The sequence below is a fragment of the Plecotus auritus genome (assembly GCF_963455305.1).
Source record: "Plecotus auritus genome assembly, chromosome: 4".
Taxonomy (NCBI): domain Eukaryota; kingdom Metazoa; phylum Chordata; class Mammalia; order Chiroptera; family Vespertilionidae; genus Plecotus; species Plecotus auritus.
This window is the reverse complement of record NC_137775.1, coordinates 153,612,932-153,627,867: the sequence shown is the minus strand read 5'-3', so window position 1 is coordinate 153,627,867 and position 14,936 is coordinate 153,612,932. Positions and strand designations below refer to the sequence as shown.

At 36.7% G+C, this 14,936-nt stretch overlaps 1 protein-coding gene across 10 annotated transcripts in view; it reads left to right on the top strand.

The window, feature by feature from the left end:
* MAGI2 (membrane associated guanylate kinase, WW and PDZ domain containing 2) overlaps positions 1-14,936 on the top strand; it is a 1,233,836-nt gene that overhangs the window by 246,238 nt on the left and 972,662 nt on the right. The window lies entirely within an intron of this gene.

Below are 14,936 nucleotides of genomic sequence, written 5' to 3'. Positions count from 1 at the left end.
TTTTTATATAATTAGGCATTAAATTTTTGTAAAGCACTTTTTTTTTAAATCCCACAACAAGAATTGATGAGCTGCAAGGGAACAAGCAAAAAGTTACATGGAATTCTAAAAATGCATACTATCGAATAACCAATTCCTGCAAATATGTAAGGTATATAGCCATCTTTGTCTGCTGCAATATAATTATACTTTATTATTTCAACATGTAAAACTGCTTTGAGGATTCTAACATGTTGTGTGTGTGTGTGTGTGTGTGTGTGTGTGTTTAAGCTGCATGATAATTTCAGAGGGGGGAAAAAGGCTATGAACCCGGTTTAAATAAATACAATTCAATAAGTACAAAACCTGAAGTTTAATTGGAGTAATCTCAATGCCCTTAATTGGTGCACTTATTTTAAAATGCTCTATTAGTCAACTTTTAAAAGAAAAAAAATCACAATTTTTTGCCTTTTTAAAACATTTTATTGAATTTATTGGGGCAACATTGGTTAATAAAATTCTATAGGTTTCAAGTGTACATTCTATAACACATCATCTGTATTGTGTATTCTCCATCCAAAGTCAATTCTCTTTCCATCATCATTTATCCCCTCTTTATGCTCTTCTAACCCCACCCCCCGCCCCTTTCCCTCTGGTATTTTCCATACCGTAATCTGTGTCCGTGAGTTTGTATTTTTGTTTTTATGTTTGTTTGTTTTGGGCTTAATCCTTTTACCTTTTTCAGCCATCCCCCAAACCCTCCTCCTCTCTGACAGCTGTTAGTCTGTTTTCTGTATCTATGAGTCTATTTCTATTTTGCTTATTTGTTTATTTTCTTCATTAGATTTCATATATAAGTGGAATCATACGGTATTTATCTTTCTCTGACTGGCTTATGTCACTTAGCATAATACTTTCCAGGTCCATCCATGCTGTCACAAAAGATAAGATTTCCTTCTTTTTTTACACCTGGGTAGTTTTCCATTGTGTAAATACACCACAGCTTTTGTATTTAGTTATCTATTGATGGAACTTGCTCTGCTTTGGAACCTTGACTACTGTAAATGGTGCTGCAATGAACATAGGGGTGCATATATTCTTCAAATTAGTGTTTCAAGTTTCTTCAGATATATTCCCAGAAGTGGAATAGCTTGGTCATAAGGCCATTTTGTTTCTAATTTTTTTAGGTAACTCAGTACTGCTTCCCACAGTGGCTGTACCAATCTGCATTCCTACCAACTGTGCACAGGGTTCCTTTTTCTTCACATCCTCACCAATACTGTTGTTTGTTGATTTATTCATGATAGCCATCTGACAGGTGTGAGGTGATATCTCATTGTGGTTTTAATTTGCATTTCTCTGATGATTAGTGACTTTGAGCATATTTTCTTATGACTGTTAGCCATCTTTATGCCCTCTTTAGAGGAGTGTCTGTTCAGGTCCTTTGCCCATTTTTTTTAATTGGGTTGTTTTTTTTCTTGGTGTTGAGTTGTATGAGTTCTTTAAAAATGTTGGAAATTAACCCCTTATTAGATGTATCATTGGTAAATATGTTTTCCATTCAGTGGGATGTCTTCATTTTGTTGATGGTTTCCTAAAGAAGAATTCACAATTTAATACAAAATCTGAACTTTCATATGCAACTATCTAGTAAATAATAGTTGTTGTTGATTCTGTAGTCTTCTTATAAAAACAGAAGACTGCTTAGTCCCACAAATTTCTTTCAATCTTGGCATCTTGAATACTTAAATTGGTTAAAAAGAATGGAAAAGTGAATTATGGTTTTCTGATATGAAAAATCATTTAAAAATTCTTGGAAGTGATATTATTAAACATTTATTCCATGACCAACACTCTGTGAGAATATCAAAATGAAGAGAAGTACTAGTTTTTGAACAAGTTATTTATGTAATTAATTATATTGATAAAGTTCTCTTTTATATAGAGACAAGTGAGTCATTCAATAAATATAATCTCTGCCAAGTGTTTCAAGTTTTAGGTTTACTTTAGAAGTAAATGTCTAGTAAAATGTTTTTAATTCATCATTATCAGAAGAGAATTGACAATACATTTATGGGAGATGGGGTATATCAGTCAAAAGTTAGACCCTAACGAAACAAGGACACAGGATAAGAGTCAGGAAACCAAAAATGTTCAAATCATAATATGTATCTTCCAAAATAAGAAAGTTTTAATGTAAGACATGAGTCCCTGGGAATAGCAAGAGACTAAGAAGAATATAAATGGAAAGAAGCCGAGAAAGGGAAAGTGTTGGTTGTCCCAGTAATTCAAGCTTTATCTTCTTCCACATTTGCCTAAGGCTGATTCTACTGTTGTTCTTCCAAGTAACAACTGAGTCTAGTTTTATGTGTCTTAATTTAAAGCTCACAAATTGAGCCTTTTCTCATAAATTAAGCAAGCTCAAAAGAACTTACCTGGCCATAGTGTCTCAGTGGTTGAACTTTGACCTATGAACCAGGAGGTCACAGTTCAATCCCAGTCAGGGCACATGCATGCTTGATCCCCAGGGTGGGGCATGCAGGAGGCAGCCAGTCAATGATCTCAACATTGATGTTTCCATCTCTCTCTCTCCCTCTCCCTTCCTCTCTGAAAACAATAAAAAAAATACATTAAAAAAAGTAACAGTATTTGGATTTAGGGTATGAACAGAGTTTTAGTGTAGCTTTTGATTTCTTCCAAAATAAAAAGGTGCATCAATCACTCTCTTCAGTCCCAACTCCTAACAAAATTAGTGACATAAAGAAGAAGGGGGTAGTGACTGAGTGTACTAGTCCTTGAAAGTCCATCTTTCTCCTATACCCCAAACCAAAATTGCTGAATCAGAGAGAAATGTCCTCTGGGCAGCAAGGCTGTGCATGAGCATGGTTTGGAATGCATGCCATTCCATTAGTGCCCTATGACCGAATTCTTTAATGGTGAAATGAGTTCTCCTACTTCACTAGCATCAGCCTTCACTAGTGAAAACAAATATGTCAGACATTGTGTATTTCTGATTTCCTAAAAATAAATGCAAAAGTTAAAATCCCTGGAGACTTCAGTTCTGGAGTGGTACAGATTCAGAAGCCAGATGCTCTGTGGGCTCTTTGAAATAGACAAATGAGCATCAGCCTTAGTCGTCTGAGGACTGATAGTGCAGCCAGTACATGTTTTATTGGCTTCTTTTTTCAACCTGGATTTTCACAGCAGGACTAGATTAGGTCTTCCTGTGCGCTCTCCCTAATTCATTGCTCTTTCTGCAGATGTTTGCCTAGAATACATTTTGTTTAGTTGTAGGTGGTTTCTTTTTTAACAGCTCAACGATGATATTATATTATTTCCCTGTTGAGATCAAATCAACAGACTATTATTTTAAGAATTCACATACTCCGTAGAACATCATGCATTTCCTAGTATTCCCTGGGTACCCAGGGTAATGAATGGGCTGTGAAATATGTGGGGGGGCGGGGAGAAGGAGTTAAAAAATCTGTTTGAAAGAAATATGAAACAGAAGACAAGAGCATATATACTTCTAACAGAAAAATAAAGTATGAAGAAAAATATGCTTTTTGGAACAAGCTGTGTTAAGAATGAGCATATGTATTTTCTAGGAAGTAGTAGATCCTTTCTTGTACCTAAAGCATGTTAAATAATGACTTCCTAATGTTAAAATCCAGGCCAGCTCCTCTATTTCTGTGAAGAACCACATGGACTCTTAGAATAACATTCCCAAACCTAGCAGGAAAGTTAGAAATTTCATTTCCATAGAAACCAAAAATGAAACAATAACTTTAATATGAGTGCAGAGCCACAATTAGAGCAGCAGCACTTTCCCTGACTGAGAGAAATGGTCACATTGAGTATTCACAGAAACAAATAGAATGGGTAAGCGGAGGGGGCAAAGGTCAGGCATGTCAACAAAGAAATATTCTATAGAAATGTTAAAAGACAAAGTTTAAATGTGTTGACTTTCATATTTATTACTCGAACTGTTTTGAACTTTGAGAGGATTTGTTTGAATTTCTAATCATCAGTTTCTTCACCTATAAAATGGGAGTAATAATACTTGCTACCTGCTTTTAGGTAATTAATATTCACATTGAGTGCTTACTACGTGACAGGCATAATATGCCTTATATGAATTTACTCAATTCTCACTATAGGTACTTACTTTGCAGATAATATGCAATAGTTATATGGTGCTTGGCACTGTTCTGAGTACTTTGTCTACATTTATGAACATATCTTTTCTATAATTTATTCTCTCTTTTAATGTTATACTTTACGCATGATAGTAATATTGAAATTTGAGGGCATATTTAAGTTATCAGATAATGATCTGATAACTTAATGATATAGTTATGTCTTAACTATATGATATAGTTATGATATATGATAACTATATGATAACTTAATGATATAGTTATGTCTTAACTATATGATATAGTTATGTCTTAACTATTGTTTAAAAGTTCTTACAAATTACCAGAATTAATTTTAATCTGTGCTGAAAAGCAGAAGCTCATATTGGTTCTATATCTAGCTGCATGCTTACTAGGAGTAGTTCACTCGTTTCTATTTTTAGCCAATAGTCCTGAAGTTTTGTAGGATTTGAAGTTCAATGTTAACCATCTATACTGCCATTGTGATAGTGTGGTCAGAGTTCTTATATTGTACTCATTATTATTTGAGTAATATTTCCAAAGCAAAAGGAGCATGGTCATCTAAAATTGGGCAAAATAGGTGCACATTCAGAACTATGGACATGTGTGAGTTATTTAATCAAGACAGTTTTAGGACATGTCTTTAACTTAGAAAATGTTGCAACAAACAAGTATTTGTATACTTCGATACCTTCACATCACTGAATATTGGAAATTAGCAGGTTATCCTTACCTATATTCTTAGAGCCAGATTTGAGAGGTTTGACATCATCTCTCTGCTCTATGCATCTAACTTACTACTTTGCACAAGTTAAAACCAAAATTACTGGAAGCACTGTATAAAATTTTGTTGGCTGCTTTTTTGTGGAGAGTGAGAACTGTATGTACTGATTATACCCAATTTACCATGACCATTTGTCTAGATTATAATAGAGGAAGGAAATATGGAAAAAAAATTGTTTTAGCAATCTTTTATTTTCACTACTTGTTCCCTTATCAGAACAAAACTTCAGAAGCCTTTTATGAAAGGAGTAAGGCACGGTGTCACCTGAGATGTGTGCAGCATGGCATGTGGAAATGAAGCTAATACCGTGTTTCCCCGAAAATAAGACAGTGTCTTGTATTAATTTTTGACCCCAAAGACACGCTAGGTCTTATTTTCAGGGGATGTCTTATTTTTCCATGAAGAAGAATACGGTACACGTTTATTGTTAAATGAAAATAAAGGAAATTTATTACCTGTATACGGTACGGTAGTACGGTAGTTGTCAACACAAACCAGACAAACTGTGAATCCTACAGTATGAAGAATTTACTCATTTATTCAATGACAATCATGTCATCATCTTCTGGAACATCATCATAACAATCCAATTCCTGAATTTCCTGGTGAATTTCTTGTGACTCCATTTCTTTCAGAATCAGTGGACCAAATCTCTCATGTTTAGCAATAGCACTGTCTTTAAATGAGTACTTCTTGTCAAGGTAGCCTGCTCACAGTGCATTTGCAATGCAACTGTCAGTGATTTTCTCCCATGAATTCTTCACCCAAGTCACAACTTCTTGCAGTTTAGGTTTCACAAAGTTTCCACGCTGATTTCTCTCCATTCTATTTTCAATGTAGTCATTAATTTCCATGCGCAAATTATCTTTGAATGGCTTGTTTATTGCAATATCAAGAGTCTGGAGATAGGCCGTCATTCCTGCGGAAATCATTATCTGATCTATTTTTCTTTTGTGAAGAAATGTCTTCATGTCTTTAGCGCGGTGAGTGCTGGCTGCATCCCAGACTAGCAGACCTCTTTGGCTCCCTCGCATAACAAGTGGCAGCATTAAATCGACCCACTTCCTTATAACTGCTTGTGTGGCTCAGGCTTTTTCAGTTTCAGGAATAAAAACGCCCAAAACACGTTCAATCTTTTCCTTCTTGCCCTTAGAAATGATTAAAGGTGGGATTTTAGTGCCATCCAGACGAATTGCCAAAATACAGGAAACACGTGCACTTTCGTAAGCAGTGGAGGGAATGCACGCTAAGGAGGCACCCCACTGTTCAATTGTTGTTTGAGATGACTGGCCCATAAACACTGCAGTTTCATCCATAGCAATCATGTTGGAAAGATTGTATTTAGAGAAGTCAGCATCATCAATAAAGGACTTGAATGCAAGTGCTCGCTTAATAACTTGAGTATCTTCCAACCTAAACAATGTTGTAGATCTTCTTAAAGACAGTTCACTTCGCTGAAGGAAATTATCCAGCCAGTGTTGTGATGCTTTGAAGTCTTCAGGGGCTATGTCAAACTGTGGTGCCATTGCAAGGGCAAATTCTTGAATCTGAGCCCTATTCACAACCAAAGCCTTTGCTCTCCTGTCAACAACCCATTCACAGATCAGGTCTTCCAGCTCGGAAAACAATGGTTGCCGACCTGATCCATACTTGCGCTTTTGAGCATTTCCCTTGTCCACTTGTTCAATGAGGTTACCATACTCTGCTCACCATTTTCGGACCAATCGGATACTCAACATCTTCTCTTTGCAGAAAGCAGTAAGATTTTGGCCCCAATAGTCTTCCACAATTCCTTTCTTGTACTCCACGGAGTAGCTTTTTCTTTTTGCGCTCATTTCTAGGGGTAAAAAAAAATGAATTGAGGTATCAAGGTGGGGGGAGGGGATCACTCAAAATGACACAGGGGGGATTAGAGGGGGGAATCAAAATGGCACAGGAGAATCAGAGGGGGGATTACCATTTTAGTAACCCCTTTTGATCCTCCTGTGTCATTTTGATTGCCCCCTCTGATCCTCCTGTGTCATTTTAAGTGATCCCCCTCCCCCCACCCCTGTGCCACTGAACACCTTCACCAGACATCCCCCCTACTCCTTTATCAGACATTTACTCCCTGGGGCCTGCCTGGGGACTGTCACTGGTCTTGCTGGGGCCTGGATCTGGGCTAGAGCAGGGTCTGCCACTGACTGAGAACCTTCAGTCATCATGAAGGCGGCTGTGAGCATCAGGTAGTGTCACCAGAGACAGACCAGCACTCACCACTTTCGCTGCGTCCCATCCGCTCTAATCCTCCTGTTCTTCTACATGCATCTGCGAACGTCTCCTCCTCTCTCCCGCCCCGCGCTCACCGCTCACTCCGACCTCCGCTCCGCCTCCACACAGCAGTGACGTCAGGACTCTGCGTAACGTCAGTGGTTGCTAGACGCCAGTCATGGCGGCCCTAGCGACCAGTTTACGGTAAATTAATTTTCATTCTTAGACAGAGCCTGGGCCTTATTTTCAGGAGATGCCTTATATTTCACTCAGAAGGAAACCTGTAAATAGGTCTTATTTTCGGAGGATGTATTATTTTCGGGGAAACACGGTAGTAGTGTCAGGAAAAGTGTCACTTGTCAAAAAGCAAGAAGGGCAGGCACTGTGGCTGACATGCTACCTGGTTATTGTATGGAAAACTTTCCAACCTCTGTGCTGGTGGATCAGAGACCATGACTGAGATGATCAAGACATTTTCAAGATGGGAACAACTTAAAGGATGCTGGATAGGAGGTACAACTGAAGACCTACAACTGGCATGATTAATGGTAGAGTGTCAGGGTAAGTACAATAGGAGGGACTGCAGATCTTTATACTTGCTTTAAATTTATGTACTGCCAAGTGCCAATACATATATTAGGTCTAAACCCACATGTTGACATCATTATTGTAATAGTATTGTTATTATTACACACATACGAACATACACTCACACATATGCACATTCACAAGAAATATTCTCCTGTTTCAGGCCTTCAACTCACCTGTCTGTGGGTGCTCTTCCCAGATAGGTATCTCATGATCTAGGCATGCAGTCTCAAGGATGTACCTTCAGTTTAGAAGCATTCTTCCTATTAAAAAACTCCAAAGATAAAATGTGTCTCTCAATCAGCTTTAATAACAGAAATTTATTTTTAGTATGAGCCAAACTCATATATTAGAGAAGTAAAGTAAGTTTTGATAATACACACTTTAATGATGGGAGATTGCAGGACACCAGTGTATAAATATAAACACCAGCAATAACAGAATTCGTGTAACATAACAGATAAATGAAGTAGGGAATAGAAGAAGAAAATGTTGTGAAAGTTGCCACATGAAAGCTTATTTCTAGTTAATCTTCAATAGTGTCTCTACTGACTGTAATTAAAGTCAGGATGTATACCTCACTTGGGGAATCATGACTGTGAGAAAGTTTTTATTTTATTTTGTGGCTTTTGTGCCCAACCAACGTGTGTGTGGTAAAGAGCCAGGATAGACCCTGCGGTCAAGATAACATGGGTGAAATAAGAAAGATTATTAATATCCAACTGCATAAAAGTACTCTATTATGCATTACACATGAGGCATTGTGTAAGTATTGAGAATATAGTTATCCTGCAAAGCTGGAATTTTTTATTTTTATATTTATTTATAATCCTCAGCTGAGGATTTTTTTCATTGATTTTTAGAGAGAGTGGAAGAGAGAAGGAAAGACATAGAGGAATATTGATGTGAGAGAAACACATCGATTGGTTGCCTCCTGTACGCCCCTCCACCAGGGTCTGGGTCGGGAGGACCCTGCAACTGAGATATGTGCCCTTGACTGGAATCGAACCCGGGACCCTTTAGTCCTCAGTGTGATGCTCTATCCACTGAGCCAAGCTGGCTAGGGCCAAAGCTGGATTTTTTTAGATAATGGAACTTGAGCTTCAAACAATATGTTAAGAATTTATGTAAACATTGGCATCCTTTTCATATCTGAGAAACAAAAACATGAACAAAGCCACAGAGAAGTCAATCTTGGGATGGTCAGTAGTGGGGTAGCAAAAAGCTGGCGATTCTGGAGTTGAAATTTCATTTTGGATATTAGTGAAAGCAATATTATTTGGACATCTGCCTTGATTATTGAGTTAAATACGGTACATTAAAATGATTGGCTTTTGAGCAAACAAATGATAAACATAGGCCTAAAGGAACATTAAAATAAAAATGGTGTGCACCATTATTTGGGGAAGTAATGAGAGAAATTACTATTATAGAATATAATAGGGTAAGAAATTAATTTTGCCATGAAGGAGATGTTTTATTAATTCATGACCAAGGTGCTGGAGATTTAGACCAGTTGAAATGGCAACAGTGTATAGACATTTGAAAGGAAAAATTGGAGGGACTTGGTAACTTTCTGAAGAGTCAAATACATGAAAATCCATTAAGACAAGAATCATATCTTCTTGTTTTCTATATTATCAGTATCCAACACATTATCTGGAACAAAGAAATTATTTGATTAATGTTACACCTGATGAAGATAATGCAAGACAGGAAAATGAAAGAGTTGAAATAAGGATCCAAGTTTTTGAGAGACTGTCATAGAAACTGGGAATTTGAGAAGGGAGGAAAGTTATAATTATAGGGATTTAGGGTTTGTGTTGTTCATTTGTACTAGATGCTTTTTATTGGAAAACCTAGAAACATTCAGAAACTGATGAAGGCACTGGGAAATTAAGTTAGTATTAATTCTATAAGTAAACCTAAGAACTTCATATACTTAATAATGTTGTCATTGCCAACAATTAAAATGGAGGTTATTTACATTGAATAAAATATCTTAGAATAATCTCATAATATTTTATGTGATTAAACACCATGTCATTTCTTTGATCTGTAGGGACCAACATAATAGGAAAACAATATATAAAATAGATCAAATATTAAGAATAACTGGACCCCTGGCTGGTTTGGCTCAGTGGATAGAGTGTCAGCCTGTGGACTGAAGGGTCCCAGTTTTGATTCTGGTCAAGGGCACATGCCAAGGTTGCGGGCTCTATCCCCAGTAGGGGGCATGCAGGAGGCAGCCAATCAATGATTCTCTCTTATCATTGATGTTTCTATCTCTCTCTCCCTCCCTCTCCTTTCCTGCCTGAAATCAATAAAAATATATATTATGTTAAAAAAAATAACTGGAAAATACATCCTAGAATTTTGAAATAATATTTTATAATATTGATTATGGTTCATAATCTGCAGTTCAAATTGGAGACCCTGAGTGAAGTCATGAAAAGTTGTGCTGTTTTGACTTTTTAATGCTCAAATCATTAATCGTGAGGTCAGAATTTACCCTGTTTTTCACTACTATTCTCATATTTTAAGACTTTGGGTGAGTTTTTATATTCTAGTTCTATTTTTAAGCACTACACACACTATGAATACATAAACAGTATACAATTATAATTAGCATGGTCTCAGAGGAAAGAATATTTCAAGTACTATTAATAGAACAGAAGAAACTTATATTCTTTTGAGGAGCTTATGGATTTTAAAGATTATATTTTCCTTTTTGGAGAATTAAAAAAAAATAGACATGCAGAAGTTAAATGACTTGCAAAAATTATCTAGCAAGTCAGTGACAAAACAAGAAATCACCCTCCAATATTTAGAATCCTACATGCAGCACAATATCTCCTGGACCACACCATTTCTCCACAATGGCATTAAAATTTTTTTTTTGGAAATTGTTGTAAGCCAGCACATGTGATTGGCTTTCATTGTCAGAAATAAAAAACCTTGAACAAGCCAAATGACCCATAAAAGGCCTTCTAAAATCTTCTAAAAGTAGCCTCTAGAGCTATAGGTGATGCCAAGTGTATTCCAGGAGAATTAAAGCTAATCTCTGTATTTGCCTTTGTAAATCTGCTTGCTTCCACACAGCAGAGTATCAGAGAGGCATTTAAACAAACCAAGCCCTGCTTAGAGTTCATACTATTACTAAAATTCAAGAATCATTCTCATCTTCCCCTCCTTTTCATGAACTTTCTGATAGTGTTGTAAATAAGAACCATGCTCACTAGAATTGTAGGCTCTTGTAATAATTGAAATTAAACATTAGGTTACACATTAGGCTGTTTGGTCCATTTGCCTAAAGTGTTATTACTATGGAAATAGCCATTACATCCAGGTAATAATGTGACTGTTGCCTATGGATCTAGAATTATAATAAAGAACTAAACATGTATCTTCATCTACTCACCAGATTTCCTCCTTGTATTCTGATAGCCTTCCTTCGATACAGATAATGCTCCTGAGACCAAACAGTCCTCCCACTTGTTTCACAGCCCCTACAACATAGCAGAGGTTCAGTAAGGGCAATTGCTAAGGAAGTCATCTTTTGGAAGATTCCATCCTCATGAGGATTGTGTCCCAGGCCCTTGTGTGACAGTATATATTCTGTATGCAACTCTAACGACTCTGAGTCTGTTTTCTAATCTGTAAGACAGAATGATATCACCTGTGTGGAGTTTTTTTTTTAGGAGAACTGTAGGAGAAAATGTATACAAACTCTTTGCCTAGTATATAGTGCTTATTAGTGGTAAATGATTGAGATGGAAATCCCAACTATAAGAATAACTCTTTCGGGGAACGAGAAACAGTGGGAACTTAGGTTAGGAATGTGTATCAGTTTTCTAGGGCTGCCATAACAATTCCCGAATAGTGAGTTGCTGAAACAGTGGAAATTTATTTTCTCTCAGTTCTGAGGTTGGACATCCAAGATTATTAAGACATCGGTAGGCATAGTTTCTCTCGATGCCTCTCCTTGGCTTGCAGATGGCAGTCTTCTCAGTGTGTCCTCACATGGCTTTTTTTGTGTGTGCATGTGTACACATATCCCTGGTGTCTCTTTTTCTTATTATAGGAACACCAATCATAATGGATTATGGCTCTATTCTTTTGACCTCATTTAACATTAATTATCTCTAAATGCCCTATCTCCAAATGCAGTCACACTGGAGTTAGGGTGTTGATATATGATATTGGCGTTGGGGTGGGGGAGTCATAATTCATTCCATAACAGGATGTCATGGTTAAAATAATATTTTTTTGTAAAAGTGGAATAGAGGGCTTTGAAATAAGTATATTCTGCTTTCCTATAATACTCTTGCATTCATACTTCAGGAATTTTGTACAAAAAAAAATTGTCTCAACTTTACCTTGAAATAGAATTGCCTTGAAATAGATTTGTGATTAGAACATTGGATGGTTCAATTGCATTGGATGGAATGGAAATATAATCCTAAGGAAGAGGGTCTCAGATATTGAGTACAAGAGTCAACTGGGTAGCTTATTTAAATGGCAGATTCTTGGGTACCATCCAGAAAATCTGATTTATTGAGTCTAGGTTAGTTTCCTGTTGCTACTGTAAAAAATTACCACAAACTTAGTGCCTTAAAATGACAAATTTGTGATCATACAGTTCTGGAGGTCACAAGTGTGAAATGGACCATATGGGCTAAAAGCAAAATGTCAGTAGAGTTGTATTCCTTCTGGAGACCCCAAGGGAAAAATCAATTTCCATGTCTTTTCTGGATTCTGGAAGCCACCTACATTTTTTGGATCTTGGTCCCTTCTTCCATCTTCAAAACACATCACTTTAACCTCTGCTTCCACCATTATATCTCCTGGTGTCTCTCTTTTAAAGATCCTATTATTATATTTGACCTACCCAGATAATCCAGGATAATCTTCCCATATCAATATCCTTAATTTAATTGTAACTGTGATGTCCCTTCTGTCCTGTAAGGTAACTTATTCACAGGTTGCGGGGATAAGGACATAGACATATTTTGGAGAGTCATTATTTGGTCTATCCTAGGGTCTAAGAATACACATTTTATATAGGTAATCTAACTGATTTTTGTTACTGGTGGACACCCAGCATGGGAGCAGAAGGCATCACAAAGTCATCAAGTCTAGTGAAGAGGTGGTATGAGCCAAGGTGGGGCAAGTATTTTATTCCAATCTTCTCATTCTTCACCCCCTCCCTCTTCAGTTTATTATTCCCGCCTTGTGGACATGTCCATGTAAGGCAACACGGCACGCCTTGTGAAGGACACAAAGACTTAACTTTTTCTTTTTACTCCATTACTGTCATCATAAACCTTAGTGCATAAGGAGTGAAGTGAGTATCATCACATAACAGAATGTGACCAGTGATCTTAGAATTATTCACTCAAACTACTTTCAAAAATCTAAAATGTAAGAGCTCAGTCTCTATAAGGGTATTCTGAAGAGGTAATATTTGTCATTAGTAGGTTTGAACAAGTGGCAGGACTTATTTAGGAGAAATTCTTTTCTGGGTTAAAAGAACACATTGACTAAAGACTAAGAAGAGGCAAATGAGGTTATTTCAGCCAAAGATGAGAAATTCAATTAGGCTGAACATAAAAAGGGTGGGCAAAGTAGGTTTACAGTGGTAAGTGCGTGAAACAGAATTTATTCTTTTATTCTTTATTAATTTTTGTATTGTTTGTGTTACAACTGTTAACCTGCTTCTGCTCACCCCTGTATAGGAGAGGAGATGCTGTGTCCTTCCATGTTTACTGTGGATTACTGCCTTTCATGATGCCTTAGCTCCTCATCACAGCCAACATAAAATGCTGGCTCATGGAAATAAGGTCGCTTCAGCAACAGCTCTTGGTTTGTCAATAAGATTGTCTTGGTAAGAAATAGGTTTCTTAACCTAAGGTAGTTGGTCGCCTGAGTGCAGTTTTTACCTCATACATAAGAGTGGAAGGGAAATAGGAAAGAAAGTAAATATGAGACATTTGGAAATATGTTGCTATCCTCCTGTCCCTCTGGTAAATTTAAATGTTAAGAATAAGACCACATACAAAGGCTTGGTAGAGAGTAGTCTTCAGGTGGGGAAGGGAGAGAAAAGGATGAGGGCAGCTAAACAGCAACAGGTAGAGATCAGAGATTTTTCCTCCATTCTTTAAACACACTACCCTTTGACTTGTGTGTGTTATAAATATTTATTGAGGTAGCATGCATGAGTTCATGTTGCTTCTGTGTATCAGTGACTAAATGTTTTTGAGAGCCTCTGCTTTTGATATGAAGGCTACAAGAAACAAAAAAAATAAACATATTTCCATTTGTAACACACCTCCTACCATATTACAGATAATCAGACAATTGATATTTATTTCAAAATGATATTAGGAAATATCTCAAAAACTAGACCCATTTCCCTGATACTGTTTTCTTTCTATAGTTTTCACTACCACACTTAATTTTATTTAGAATGCTGCTGAAACCCTTTTTGGTCCTGTTCCTTTCAGCCAGTTTATAAATAAATCACATCCCTAATCACAGTTGCCTGGTGATAGTGAGCTCTTAGATACTTTTCAGACAGAACTTTTCTTCAAAAATAAGACTTCAAAATTATATTTAAAAAATGGCCTGGCTGGTGTTGCTTAGTGGTTGAGCATGAACCTATGAACCAATAGGTCATGGTTTGATTCCTGGTCAGGGCACATGGCCTGGTTGTAGGCTCGATCCCCAGTGTGGGGTGTGCAGGAGGCAGCCAATCAATGATTCCCTCTTATCATTGATGTTTCTGTCTCTTTCTCCCTTTCCCTTCCTCTCTGAAATCAACAAAACTATAAAAAAAAATTTAAATTAACTAAAAATATTTTTAAAAAGAAATTATGTCACCCTTTGTTGTCTGTTCTTACTTTCCCCCAATCCTAACATTATCCATCTCGAAAATATTTATGCAATTTTAGTTTTCCATTAAGAAGTCATGGCTAATTGAACTCTTTATTTATTACAACAAGAGGGTATTGTATTTTTCTCTGGGAACTAGCCAATGCCAAATCCTTCTATTGAAAATTTCTATTATTTTATGCTGTTAGCAACATTTTGTTTACAAATATTTCTTCATACTTGGCATCTAATTATATTTGGTTTCAGATATCCTAATACTTTCTACTTGTTTGCTTGATTTA